Here is a 15,989-nt window from a genome sequence, read left to right on the forward strand (position 1 = left end):
AAGTGTTTTCTTCTGGACTTTTTCAAAGGCAATTCACACATACTAACATACTTTTATGTTAGTGAAGGGCAAAGCCAAGAAATGCTTTTAAACAAGGAAGCTTTTCACCCTTCATCCCTGACTTGTCACCATCCTCAGTGTCCAGGATGCTTGGAGTAGGCATAGACAAAGGTCATTGCACCTGGTGTAAAAGAGGTTTTTTTTAAAGCATGTTTTTCTTCTTGTTGGAGTAGAGACCTAAAACCATGGTGTTCTGGGAACAGGAACAGACAGCGGTCTAAGACAGTCTGCATGGTGGGCTTTGGCCTCTGGAAGTCATTGGGGTTGCCAACCCAGAAGCAATTCAGCAGATGCGCCACTGGGGACCTAAGAAATGATCTGGCAGGAAACCAGGAAAATTTCCTAAAGAACAGAACAGAATATCACTCCCAAGGAACTTGGTCTGGAGCTCCAGTTTTGAAATCTGGAGCTGAGCTTGGGTTCTGTCACAAACCTGTCAAACCCAAGATGGTTCCACAAAAGCATAGTGTCACCTTTAGAGTAGTTGCCTGGCTCAGGGAATTGAGTTGGAACACATGGAGCAGTAGTAAGCACCCCTTGAAATGCAAAATGCCCTGTGGTTTCCTCCAAGGCCTCCATGGGTCCTGTGGCTCATCATTAGACTAGTTCTGAATCTGTACTTGCAGGTGAATCAGTCTGAAGGATTGGTAAAGTTAACCTCAGTGATCAAACACACGCCAACTGTGTGTCTTTTAGCCACTCCGCTTCTGTTTGTGCAAGTGCTAATGCTCAGTCAAGTTTTGCTGGACTGCTGTGAAACTTTACTAAAAGTTTCCTGTGATATTTGCATGTCTGTGAAGGACAAAATATTCATGTTATTAAAGTATCTACCATGCCAATAGACTACAGAGAATGGTTTATGGTGAGAGGAGATCAAGAATTTGAGTAACTTAGTCAAGTTTTGTAGAAATACTAAGACATTTTACAGATGAGTACAGACATTTTAGGATATGATATGATGTGCAAAGACAGGCTTCACAATCCTTGGCTTGTGTAACTTACAAATATTGTGTAACGGTTCAGATGCCAATGGATTCTTATGCACAAGGCAGTTGATCTATAAAACATATGGCATTTTGAAATATTGATCTCTTCTGTGCCACTGAGTAAGAGATATTAGTGTAGCATGGGATTCCATTTGTAACACTGGGATTAAAGGCAGGGAAGTGGAAAATTGGAATAGACCTGAATTCATGTGAAGTGGAAAGTACAGCTGGCACTATGACTAAAGCAGAAGAATAACAAATAAGAGCATGTATTTTTTTAAATAATTTTAAAAAATCACATAACAGCTACTGAGGTAACAGAGTAAATGTATCCAAATGAATGTTTTATATTTGGCTACTTTTAATTTTACTGGTAATATAAAGTCACAATATGGTGACACACAACAGAATGGGACAAAATAAAGAGCAATACCAAACAGAAAATGAACAAGATTTATCTCTACAAAATAAACAATTACCTGTCTTTTAAAGTACCACTTGATCTGAGTCTTTACTTAGTCCCATGAAATACATCTTTCTGAATTAACCAAACCAAACCAAAACAAACCCACAACTTTTCTTTGGCTCCTGCAGGTTGTTACCTGGATCCTCAACTGGTCAACGGATTCACATTGGGAGTATATTCTTCCCCCTTTCCCCGCCCCCCCACCCCCACCCCCATCTGTTTTCCTCCATTTTCTTTGTTGGAAGTGTGGTATAATTGGGAAGAAATTCCAGAAATCAGAAATTTTAAGTATTTCCAGCATTTGGCATAATAATACTGATTTTTCTTCTTTTTTCCTTTCTTTTCCCAGTTAGTCTGTTAATGAGACTGATAACTTGTGTTTGACCATCATGTCAGTCTTAGGATGTCAGCTTCAGTCCTTTTCTGAAGCTGTTAAAATGTGGAAACTCAATCAGCACATTTTATAAAAAAAAAAAAAAAAAAAAAAAGAAAAAAAAAAAAAGAAGCCTTCTTTCTCTGCAGATTTTACCTGGTGTAATATGAAGCCAATGGTTCTTGTTGTGCTTTTCCGTGATACATTGAGTCCTTTACTATGTATTTTTTCTCCATGAAGGCACTTCTACATTGCAATTAAGTAACTATTGATCTTTTTTGATGAGCAGATTGAGCTCTTTAAGTCTTTTATTATGAGCATTTTTCAGCCCTAAAATCACTTTAATTTTTAAAGGTGATCAAAGGTTAGATGAACCCTGGTAAAAAGTCATATATCTCTTCTGCATTGCACCTCACAGTACTTTCTTCCTTTATTTCCATAATAGTGCAAGATGAACTGCTTTTAAAAACTTTTTTAGCCATTATCATTAACATGAAATAAAATGCCACATTCACACAATGGATGATGTAGTTTTTACATTGAGTTTAACTTTGTTCTATTGAAATTAACAGAAATCTTACCAACAGCTTCAATGGCAGCAGAATTAAACTAATACTAAGCAGTTCTGAAACTCCCAATTCAGATATATTTTTGTTCTAAGGTCCTAGGAGAAATGTGGCAGGTCAGATGCTGTTTAATAGTGAATGATACTAAATATTGACATTTTAATGGTAATCACTGTATTGGAAACCTCAGACAACATGACCTTCCATGCAACCTCTAGCAGCACTGTCTCCTGATTCAAAAGCCATTATAATAATGAAAAATATTCCCCTGATTTTAAGTGGTTTTGGATCTGACCCTGGTTTTGAGAATTAAGTGTTTGGGGAGCCAAACAGACCACAAAGAACTTGGAATCTCAGAAAGCCTCTAATGTATTCTGTGGGTAAGCCAGGGATATCTACCCAGGGATATCAGGATTCAGTCTCTTGGCTGCCAGCAGCGTTGGGGGGCAGTCAATGGCAGTGCTCATATTTATTTGAATAGGCACATGACTGAGACCTACAGGTTTTCACTTTTAAAAACCAGCTTAGTTAAAGGTTTTAGTGGAGGAGTTGTTGTTTTGAGGAAAAAGTAATCTTATGTTCACAACCCTCATTTTCCAAAATTAATACAAAGAACAGAGGCAGGTTTTCACTTTAGAGAATGGATGTCCAAGAATCTGGAGCACATGGGCAGTGCATGTGTGACAGCTCTCCGTTCCTCTGTGTCTCTGCTGAGCCTGGAGAAAGTGTCACTCTCTTGCATGCGATCGGTGGTTTCAGTTTTCAAAAGGAACAGTTTAGAATTTGCTGTAAAGCATATTGGAAAGCTAGAGAAATTTGTCAGAGTGAGTGTGTGCATGTGTGTGTGTATGCATGCATGTCTGTCAGTGACTGAGGTGGGAAGTGAGAAAGATAAATCACTCAGAGGCATTGAAGAAGAGACAAAATTAAGAAAGATAGTTTTGTCATCAGGACTTTGAACTAGCTGGTGATGAAAGGGGCCTGGGGTTAGACTGCAAAAAGCTCTGAGATGAGTAGATTGCAGTAGTAACACCAGGAAAGATGCAGCTAGGGGATGTGCCTGCTGGGGCAAAAAGAGATGGCAGAGACTAAATATGATTCAAGGGAAAACATGGCAGAATTTAGCCAAGGTTTAGCCACACAGGGAAAAGCTGGAGGTTAACCACATATCACAAGCCTGGATGTTGTGGGAAACGGTCATCAAATGCAATCGCATAAATTTCAGGCAAAATAAGGTGGTAGGCCACATCTTATTTTCTCCAGTTTTTAATAAATTCACATCTCCCACAATCCTGAACCAGGTTTGAAAAGGAACAAGGAAGCAAACCTCTTACAGTTCCAGTTTGGCATTATTTACTTGCTTTCTTTTGTTCAGGCAATAAGCCATAATAACCTTGGCATAGGATGTCCCTGGAGGGATTAAGGACTAATTTAGACGAAGGTTTGCTCTTAGTCTTGTCTTACTGACATAGGAATGATGGGGATAAAAATAACTGTGTTCATTCCAAAGAGGAATTTAACAAGCGTCTTTCCCAATAGTTGGGCAAAGAATACACACTTAGAAAGGAGTCTGGAGCTGGACTGTGCAGCTGGTAGGAAGTAGTCTGGCTATAACCTTTGTAGTTTAACTAATACCTTGCTGAAATCCCTGTCTTTCTTTGCAGATCACCACATATTTAAAAGTACACTTAGCCAGTCCACATTTTAAATAGACTTTATTACTACAGCATTGATAATTTAGTGCACTAGCTGAAGGAATGCAGAATAATAAAGTGAAAGATTTTTTAAATGAAAATTCCTTTTACTTTATTTTTTAGAGTGACAATACACAGTCATTGATAATTGCAATTTTTAAACCACACTTTGTAAAGTTTCACCTTTATCAAGAAAATGTCAGATTTTTTAAAAGAAGATGAAAATAACTGATCTTTTGCTTTGGAGACTTCTGAATACATTTTGGAAAGACTTAAAGTGGTTTTCATAGGTGTTAAATATACAGTAAACATTTTCAGAAAACAAGGATTTTTTGTTATTATTATTTTTCTTTTATTATTAAGTGGATTTTAAAGTAAATGGCATTGCCTGGTTTGTGAGTGAGCTTCCTCCCCATGTAAGACTTTCAATATATTTTGTGCTAACAAGGTTTTAAAGTCTATAAGTGTTTGTGTTTCTATCCCTGCTTTAATGGCTTCTGGAAATTTAGTGAAGATTTTAGCAGATATAGACAGTAACAATGTAGTAATACATAGACTATGTGAGGTTACAGTGTTTGTTAAATGTTATAAATACTCTTAAAACTAAAAATGCAGCAAGTACTTTATAAGCAGTTTTAATTTATAAGCAATTTAAATTGTTTATAATGTGTAAACAATTTGAGTTAACAACTAATACATTAGACTGTGACTGTGGGAAGTGCTCCATAAACTGCTGATGGTTTGGAGCTCTTGCTTTAAAACCTGGTTTTCTGGACTTCACATGCTGTTTTTTCCTGCTTTTAAGTACAATTCTTTTCCTGATTTTTCATGAAACCATCTCCTCCCTACATAGAATTGCCATAGTCTTTTAATTCACTTCCTCAACTCTTCAAAAACCTGAAAGCTGAAAGTTTTTCATGTTTCAGCCATAAATGGTTTTGGTCTATATGTATGCCCTGTCATTTTCTTTCCCGTTTTCTTTCAAATTGGACTCAGAATAGAGGAAGTAGGGAGACACATACATAAGAAAACAAACCAACTCATGTTATTAAGGTAAAATGGACACTGACAGTTGCTCTGCCTACTTGTGATAACAAGGAGAAAGAGCTTTGATTTACATAATTTATGTATTTATTTAAATGTGACTAAAAGCAAGGTATGAGGGCCAAACACCTGAGAATCACTAGCAATGCTCTCCAGGTAGAAGAATTAATAGTCATGGTAGAAAACACATCATAAATTGAGTTACAAATATCAATAAATATCCTCATTTAAAGCTTTTCCAGTAAGATCTTGACCACAAAATTTCCCTTTGCCTAGTGCTTCTTAGGGTAATATAATGAAAAAACTTTAACTGAAAACACTGCACCTCAAGTTTTACTATTTAGAGAAGAAAGAGTGATTGAGCATTAAAGGAAGCACATCTTAACCTCCTGTCTTCAATACAGTGCTTTACAACTGGACCTGTAACTCATCACCTCTGTGTTAGATGTTGCATCAACATTTGTGTTTTAGCTCAGATCATGAATAAGTTTTTGAAGCGAATCTCCTGACTGTCCCCACTTGCTATGCTTTAGTTCACATTGTGGAGTGTTCTTGTGGTGCACAGCCTGGGTTCCTCAAATAACCCCTTAAACTGGAAGATGAACCCCAGAAAAGTACCTAAGGTGGTCCAGCTGCTACTGAGCAGCCAGTAGACAGGACAAGACTAGAGCTACTGGTGAAATAAAATCCCCAGAACAAGTACAGTGTGGACAACAGGTCTGCAGCACAAGCTGGTTTGCCCACTGTGACTCATCTCTGTTGATGTAAAAACAGCTACAGATGCCCAAATGATCTCCATACAAATGAAGTTGTCTAGCTGGTATTGTCTGGTATGAAACAGAAAGTGCCTGACATCTTTGAAATGATGTAGCTATACTTCTGCTTCTGGAGAGGACTCATTCATCTCTGCTCTATGCACACTTTATTTCTTAATACGCAAGGAGAGAGAACCCTACGTGAGCACCACTGGATTTCTACCTTTTGAGAACAAATCACAGATCACGTATTTCAAACCAGGGCTTCCTCAAGAGCCACAGCTGCAGCATCAGCTTCTCCCACCCATCTGGGAAAGCCTGCACAGTCCCGATTACAGTTTACACTGGATGGAAGCCAGCAAAGTAGTTAGTGGCTGGCATCACGTGTAGCTGTCAGAAAGGCACTTTCAGAACCTGTGCTTCACACTGAAGAAATTTCAACCTCTCTAGCTTGCAGAAACAAGTGTGGTGAAGACAAACCCTTATTTGTTCATGTTCTGTCTTCTCATGAGCTAAAGAGGATTAGTCCTGGTGATGTCTATGGGGTGCAATGTGAGCAGCCTGTTCCTTTGTGACTAATGGGCTTGCACTGAAGTTAAATCACTCATCCCATGGAGTTATCATTTCTGCTGCACTGCAGTGATAATTATCTAAATAGGTAATAAATGAGGTGCTTCTGCTTGTGTGGCTGGGCTCAGACCGCACACTTTAGCGCAGTGATGGAAGATTTGTGTTTCTATGTCACCCAAAGTGAGCAGTAAGAAATGTTACTTGTGTGGGATTCCTGAACAGCCCCTTTCTCCAGCCCTCACCTCACCTCTAAGCAGAGACAGCACACACTGGAGGGGCAGAAGCACTGTCAGATACAAATAAAATCCCTTAGGAGAAATGAAGGCATTTTCCCTCAGCCAAAGGTGCAGAGAAACATATAAGTTTGGCTACCTTAGTCTGCAATCACCAGTTTCAAAAAACATCTCAGTCTCCTTTGAAAAGGGGGATGGGGGAAAATGAAAGAAAGACTTCAGAAAAAGACAGAAAAGAAAATAAATGGAGTGACAGTAGGTCTCTCTGTGGAGGAAGGGAGCTCATACAGGTATTGCAATGGGAAACCAGACTGGGGGAGCAGGGGTTAAGGTACTAGATTCAAGAAACTAGTTACACATGACTTTTATATTTCTAAAGACATTAACATCTTCTCTTGTGCATCTGCACTCTGGAGCCACCATTTGAGTTTTGTGCTGTAAGACACATTGATCAGACTGACTTAAGTCTAAGGGAGTTTCAGTAAGTTGACAGCAAGTTTGAAGTTACTGTCATGAACATGCTTAGAGCAGCTGAGGTCTGAAAGATGGAGGAACATGAAATTTGTGCTCACATTATTTGAAGCTTTCCATTCTATCTAAAATGCAATTTTTATAGTTTTAATAGGGAGGGAGGCTGGATGAAGGAAAACTGAATGACTCAAGCAGAAATTATTCTAAGAGATCATACTGGTCTCTCCCCATCTTAAAATCTTTGAAATTGGACTCCATTAGAGACCCTTCCAAAGCATGTTGAAGCCAGTGGAATGGATGCCTTTCACTTTTTCATCATGTTTTGGATGCATACGCTGTTAAACAAAACCAGCACAAAGGTATCAGCTTTTGGAGAAGTTACTGCCTGAGATTTTATGAAAGCCACATGGCATATGGAAACAGCATATGGAAACTTGTTAACACTGAAAGGTAAGGAGAAAAGTGGCAATGAGTGATGAACTTCCTGGAAATGTTTAAAAAGCTGAATCACAGTCATCTGCAGAATTCCTGATGGAGCACATTGAGATTGATACAAAGTCAAGAGGTTTCCAAAGCTCTCCATCACCTGAATGATAGCATAGGGCTAGACACTAACCATATGTCAACCGCATGTTGCAGAAAGATCTTCTGCCTCCTGAGAAAAGAGAGTGTGAAATCATTAGCACAGCGTAGAAATGTGGAAAGTGAGGGACTGCCATGTAACCGCACAAAGAAAACTACCTATAAAGATTATATCAGCTAATGAGTTTTCACACTGCTGCCTACAACAAGGGAAAGTTTTGCATTTTTATCTCAAACAGAATCAGAGGGGTAGTTGAAAAAGCATCTGTAACATCAGCAGGGGTGAATTTGGCACCTCTGTGTGGAGAAGATACTTTTACTTGAGCAATTTATCATGCAATGGCAGATCTGAATCCAATAGTAATTAGTGTTTAATTGACTTCACTGGCACATTCAATGCTTTGTACCTCCTCTAATTATGGAATATCCTTTTGTGGATATGCATTTTCATCAAAGTTGATTTTTTCCAAGCATATTGTCTATATTAGAATGGCTTGAGGTCTTATGTTACAACTGATGGACTAGTTCAGGAGTTAGCCCTGGCATCGTCACTCACAAAATAATAAACAAATAATAGCCTCTTTCATCTTAGTAAATCCCAAAGTTCTGTACAAAGTAGATAATAATTAAACAAATGAACACTTAATGAAAATGTCTACATCAAAAAAAGACACATACCACATTAAAAATATACTTAGCTTCAAAACATACCCACCATCTAGCCATTGCTTATCAGGTTTAACTGCATACAATGATGAAAGCGTTGTCTGATTTCACAGCCCTTGAAATTAGTGATTCTTTTCCAATTACCTTTAAATTTGGCAGCCTGTGTTACTATTATCCTGACTGTATCTCTTTCTAGGATGTTGCGCTGCTGTTGCATCCCGCTTCTATGCCCATTAGGGAGGTGGTTTGTCTCTTGAGGCTTATTGAATCCAATGGGAATCTTTCCAGTTACTTCAACAGTTGCTGGATCAAGATCGCAGTAAATTCTAGCTTGTTTCTTTACATTTGCTTCAATCGCCTGTGTAGCTGGGGCCAGGTGCCAGTACACTCTCTCCTTCAGACTAGTGTTTGGTGTCTATTCATTTTTAGTTGCTGTTTGGATGAAGCCAAAAATGCAGACTCTTGCATGAGGCAGTAAAAACGTCAGGCTTCAGCATTACCTGGAGTAATGAGAAGCAGCTGGTTTTACATGAGATAATTCATGATTCACCAACAGACAGAGCAACATGTGGAAAAGGGACCAACCCCAGCCAGCTGTGGAGAAAAAAGGGATTGTCCCCTGTGGACTTTTCCACACATACCTTTGGCAATCGTTCATCTGGTTTCTGAATTTTGAAAGGTTCACAGATTTTCTCACCACACTGGAGCATGAAATCTGTGGCTGTCAATGCTGTGGGGACTAGCAAAATTTGTTACTTGCCAGGTGGCACTACTTTTCTGTATACATGGAAATCTGCATAGGCTTCCTATTCTGTTATCCCAACTTGGTTTGCAGATTGGTTTAGGGAATCTCACTTCCTGCTTGGGTTTTTTTTTGGTTTGTTTCCATTTTCTCCATGAAAATACTTCTTCCTGCATGCAGGGACAGTCTCTACGATTTATCATAGAATATAGAATCATAGAATGCTTTGGGTTGGAAGGGACCTTGAGAGATCATCGAGCCCAACCCCCCTGCAGTGAGCAGGGATTGAACATGTGACCTTGGCATTATTTGGTCTACCACAGGGCATGGCAGTGAGGGGAAACTGTTCTTCCATAAAACAGGAGTCTCAAAATCTGCCTACATCTCTGTCTGTGCACTTATCCACATTTATTTTTTCTAGAAAATACTGTACTAAACAAGTACTGATCAGATACCTGGACTTATATATGAACAACTGCATGGATTAGCTCCTCCTGGCACCCAGAAAGAATTGATACCTTTAGTTACAGACAGATCCACCAGAGACAGTAAAGGGCAGTAAAAACACCTATTCTTTCTGAAGGAATTGATTCAATTTCTAAGCAATTGCCTAGAAATCAATTCAGACAAATCAGAATGTGACTGCTAATTATGCCTTATTTCATTTTGGAAGTGGTGTGAATTTATGCCAGAAAACCAGGGGGCAATTTTTCCATGTAGAGCCAGGGGAAAATCATCAAAAATCTCTGAAAGCTCCTTCTTTCCACTCAAACTCAGATCAACAAATCAAAAGAGTTTTTAGAAACCATAGATTTCTGTGTTTTATGTGTATTCTTTTATCCTGAATAAATTTGTGCTCTCCTTCAAAGACAGAGTTTTATAACTTCAGCAAATTTTAGCCCCCTAGCTTATAATTTGCTGTCCCTAAGAGTAGTAAGTAGACTGAAGTTCAGATCATTTTAAGGTGAAGTCCCAGCTATAACTCAGGTATAACTAAAGCTCCACTTTGGCTACACGCTTTCTCCCCACCTACCTGCTCAGCAGGTGATGACAGTCTTCAAGAGGTGGTGTTTTAGACAAAGGGCAAACTGTTCTCAGAGGCAGAGAAAGAACTATCACTTATTTTCCTCTTTCTGTCTAGGCTTCTGTTTCTAAACCACCTGCACCAAGCCCAGTTTATTAATGTTCAGCAAACAGTTTTACTGGCATTCACTGACTGGCTCCACAAAGCCTTTCCCTGCCATGCTGACCTATCCTTAAGCTGTACTGTTATGTTAGCCTCACAGAAACCCCTAGGATCTGAAGTAGCTGTAATTAAAGGTTTTCAGCTACAGGGCTGTCAAATCCTTTTGTGTATCTGTTTTGGCAAGTGCTTCAAATCCTACAGCAATATTAAATAGACCATCTGTTAGCCTTCATTAGGCTCTCACTCATCAACAGGACTATTAAATATAACTGAGCATGCTAAAGGAAACCTTGACATCTGGGCTTTCAATTGGAACAGTGATCAATATTAATAACAAAACTATTTCACCTGAATTTATTATTAATAGAAAGTTAAATACAGCATAAATATGGATGTTTTGCCCTACAACACAGGTTTAATATGACTAATCTAAATGATATAGTGAAATCCAACTTTATTACTATCAATATCTGTAATGACGTAGGTACCTGAAGAACTCCGTGGCTCTGGTACTGTCCTGAAAACATGTGAAGGATTGATCATCACTTTCATCTCTGTTAAATGACAGGGCATATAGGACTATGTTAAACACAAGGGGTGTTATAGATTACAAAATACCCAGTGGACCTGGTAAATGGTTTATATTCTTCTTCTTTGCAATAACTTCTTGCATGTTTAAGGATAAGGTACAATATCTTCCTTTGTCATCTGTTGTCTACATTAAAATAAGCTCCCAAAGCGATCCTTAGAGATAATGTTTTCTAGACCTTTTTACTCTTCTCACTGTTCTCTGTTGGAATCTATCCACTTACTCCATGCCTGTAATTAAAGCATAGGGACATTCACCAGTTCCTCAATATTCCAGCTGAGGGATGTTGGACAGATTCCTTCACAAGTTTCACACACATCTTTCCCATTTATATAGCCTGTATGATCCCTGATCAGGTTTTTTTCTTTCCTTTGGATAAGGATATGGTCCAGTCTTTCCACATTTTATATATGTGTAGCCGATTCTTGCCAAATGCATACAATATTTTGTGTGTTTCTTTATGGAACTGCACCTTATGTATTTCAGACCAATTCCATTATGGTCATTTTGAATACTAACTCTGTCTTCCAGTGTTCTTGTAGACCCAGTCAGAATGGCATTTCCCCCCAGATCTATCATTAGACAAAATATTGATCAATATGGGAATCAAGAAATGCTATGAGGAACTTCATCTGATACAACCTTCCAGCCTAATAGTAAGCAACTGATTACCGGTCTTCGAAAATGTCAGCTGAAAACCAATCTGTTCCAGCAAGTTGCTGGAATCTTACTGTAGCTTATTTCAGAACATATTTTCCTACAGAGTCGTAATCAAAAGCCTTACTGAAGTAATGGTCTTCCACTTATCCTTTCTTCACCCCTATGTAAAAGACCGTTTGTGTTTTGTGCAGAAAAGCAATTATTTGGTTCCTCTGAGAACAAGGGTGCTTTATCCAGGCAACTGCTTCAGTAGCAACTGTATAGTATAAATGTACTCATAAACTTGTCAGGCCTCATCCTAAAGTCATTCTGTCTCCATCTTTCTGGAATAATTGAATCACACTGACTAATTTCTAATCCTGATGTTACAGTCTTGGTAGCTGGAACATGGTTTGGAAGATCTGTCACCTCCACTGTGTAGGGAGATGAAAAAATGTACTCATATCAACCTCTGTGCCTCAGTGGTAACTATAGAACCAGTAACGGGTCTGAAACCCTTGTTCTGCTGCAAATACCTGAAACACTGGCAAAGTTATGATGTGCCTGAAAGCTATTCCTCACTTTATTATGGGCCTGATTGAAAAACTCTGTATCTGAGCTGCCTGGCGTAACCCTTGAGCTCCAAATCTCCACTTTGCAGACAAAGCTGACACTGAAACAAAGCAAGATTTTGAGGCTGAGAGAGAACAACATAGCCTGCCAATAGCCTGGTGCACAGACAGCATGAGCAGAGATGTCAAACCTTCTATTGTGCATGATCGGAGCTGAAACAGTCACTAAAAGTTCTATCTCCGTGTCTTACGGCTGCATCGTACACATCAGCGGGACCCTTTGTATAACAATTTGTTTATCCATAAAATGGGAGAAATTGAGTTCCCACACACAATCATTAGGAAACTGATTATTGCTGATGAGCATCTTGATCTGCTGATACAGAATCCAGTTCTGATTGTACAAAGTCCAGCTCCCGAAAGCAGTTTTTTGTGAAATTTTAAGATGAGTCATTTCCGGTTTTGATTTTCTACCTAAAAGAGCCCTAATTAAGGCAAGCTCAGGGTATCACATCTGAAGGACATTCTACCTCAGATTATCACACCACTTATCAAAATAGTGAAAAGACACCCAGGCAGTCTGAGGAGGTGGCAACAGTACATTTTTATTTGGAGGCTGTTTTCAAACATCTTTTACAGTGCCTGCCACATGCTGGAATTTTATATTCACATTAAAGTATCAATATCTCACAAGAAAATTATTCTCTAGAACATCACTATGACTGAGACAAGTTTTTCATCTGTGTTGAACAGATCATATTGAAGAAAAATGCAAATATTTATCCCATTTTTGCATAACAAACTATATTGGTGAGTGAGATGTAATTCAGATTCGTTAGTTTACATTGATGCAGCTCTGATTATAATAATTTATCAGAATTCTAAGTATGAACTGCCAGATGCTCAGCTGAATCCCATACACCACATGTCAGTCTGGCCTGCTATTTTGCCTGATTTCCTTAGTACTGAAAACAAATGAAGTGAATAGAGTTCAGTTCAGCTGCTGTTTTCCCCAATTCTTTCTGAAAGCTCTCCAGACATAAGTTGGGTCTTTGTACTTCAGAGATTATTTGGTTCTTATTTTATGGCAATTTAACCTTCCATGAGTAAAAATTCTATGATTTTGGCCCATGTGAATCAAACACCATCAAATAAACACCATAGTGAGATCTATTCTCAAGGCTTATACTCCCTTACTTATTTCAGCACTTCATGCTAGTACATCACAATATGCTTACTACAGAAGTAAACAAGAACCTGTAGCACCAAAAGCCAAAGGAAAATCTAGAAGATTAGCCATGGGAGGAGCCCACTAGAAGGCCAAGACTGAATGTCAAGACATACACCATTTTTCAGGCAGTGGGTCATCACAAATGTAATTTCTGTCCTATAGTTAGCTGTGATGTTCAACTGGTATGATACTGTTATGGTATTTAAGGAGTGCGTTGCTCCAGCACATCTCTGCTGCAACTTTCACTGATAGTTCCTGGAGTTAATAACACTGGACCCCTCTTGTACAAAGCCCTAGATGGAGATTGAAATAATATATTCTCATTGATAGAAATCTCTTCCAAGGAAATGGAGCAGCTGTTTTTGTTGGAGATGAACAGTACATGTGGGAGTACAGCAAACTGGTCAAAAGGGAGATAAATTCAGTCCAGAGAAGCCAAATTGTGGTGAGTCAATATCAGAACTGGACATAGGAGTCTTAAGTATGGTTGTAGAATGGTAGCATGTAGAGGTAATGAAAACTGGTTAAGTCCTGCACTATGACTATGTCACTTAAAAATGACATAAATGTCAGTTCTTAGTGAAAGAAGACTGTTCTTCCTCTCCAGTCAAGGGCATGCATTTCTGCTGGTTTGCTTACACTGGCATAATAATTTTGTGGCACATGATGGATCAGATCAAAGACCGATTTGGCTGAAAGTTAACTTTCTTTGTTTTCAACAAGTTAGTTTGCAGCAGGATTAGTTTTCTGAATCACTGAATGACTTTACAGATGCTAATGTCTTCACAAGAAGAGCAAGAATAAACAGCAAGACTTGGCAACAACCTAGTTTTGTGTCAGAGTAAAATGATCTTTGTCTACAGTCCAATTCAATGAATCTGCTTTTGGGACACAAGCTACTTTGGCTGTGTGCCATGCTGACATCAGTGCTTGCCCTGAGCTAGGTAGGATAGCTGTTGGTGCAGTTGTATCTTTATTCCTATTTATTCTGTGCCCAGTGACACTCTTGGAGAGAAATGTCACCCTGTATTTCCAGCTGTTGTTGTAAGGTTGTTCTTGTAATTTTTTAAATACTTCAGGACTAATCTGTGTACGTATAAATGCCTTAATTTCAGTATTTTGAGTTCTGGGGGAGAAAAGAGCAACTGTTTTATTTAGAAGGAATTCTCTCAAGTTCTAGTAAAAGACGGGTATCATATATTGGAAGTTACTCAGAAATTTCATATCTGCTGACACTTCCTGAGAAGTTCTGTATATTTGCTTTGAGAGACTTCAGCATTTCTTAATAACTGAAAATAAACAAACAAACAAGCCTCTGAACATAATTAAATCAATCCTAATTGTTTACATAACATTTACAGTTTTCATGGCCCCAGCATATAAACAACTACTGGAGCATCTATTTACACAGTATTGACCTTCACACAATACTGTTTGTGGCTTGGCATACTCAATGAAGGTTGTGACTTTCCCATACTTATCTGCTTTCTGCATTACATTAATGAAACAAAACCTATACTGGTAAAGACACAGTGAGAGAAATGGCAAACAGTGAGAGAAATGGCAAACAGGTCATGGGAAGATATTTAAAGGAGTTGCTATCTGGGAAAAACAAGACTGCTATAAAGGCTTCCTAGGCTACCGCTTGTCAATGGAGCCAGAGTAACTGATAGCTGTGCATTCTTGGACCACCACAATTGCAAAACAAGAGTGAATTAATCTTGTGCATTTTAATTTTCAATGGGGCAGACCAAAAACATGCACATCATTATTTCCTGTTGATCAAATGACCTGTGGTAACTCATTTAGCCATTGTACCTTTGTGTGCCCAATTTAGTTGTGTAGCTTCAAAGTATATACAAAACAAACTACCCATGTAAAGAGTTTATAAGGAATGAGCTTGCAGAGAGTTTTACACTCTTGTGTAAGAGCAATCTCAGCCAGTGATAACAGCAAGAGTAAGCAGAAGAAGCTTCTACCGGACAAAGACAGTAATAGCCTTTTGTTTTATGGGTATCTTGTAGTCTAAGTAGATGACAGATACAGGTAAATAGCAGAAATAAAATGAAGGGAATGATGGCTGGCAAATGGTACAGAAGGGGGAAGATTTTTCTAGCATGGAACGTGGTGGAGGCAGGATTAGTCCTCAGAAATGATGAGGAGGCGAATGAGGAAATAAGAAGGTGGAAGGTGGGTGCAAAGGAACAGGGGAAGTGGTGTGGAGGAGATGGAGAGTAGGCAACAGCCAATTCATCATGAAGTGCAAAGTTAATCCTCTGGAAAACAATGTGCTTATACAATAGGATATGTTCCTTCCCTCAGCAGCACCTAATGAGGCAGTTTTGGAGCACAGTCCATGGCTTTAACATGTCTCCAAGAAACAGGGATTGATGCTTCCCATGATTGCTACTATCGCTCAAATGACTCGGTGTGTCACCTCAGTTTGTATTCCCTGATGTGGATGAAGCTGGGTCATCTCTGATTAATTCTCTGACCTAGAGGAATGCTTGAAAAATACAGATGAGTGGAGTGTCTATTAATCCTACTGTAATACTGCATACCTT

Source organism: Pelecanus crispus, chromosome 5 (assembly GCF_030463565.1).
Source record: "Pelecanus crispus isolate bPelCri1 chromosome 5, bPelCri1.pri, whole genome shotgun sequence".
In the NCBI taxonomy this organism is placed as follows: Eukaryota; Metazoa; Chordata; class Aves; order Pelecaniformes; family Pelecanidae; genus Pelecanus; species Pelecanus crispus.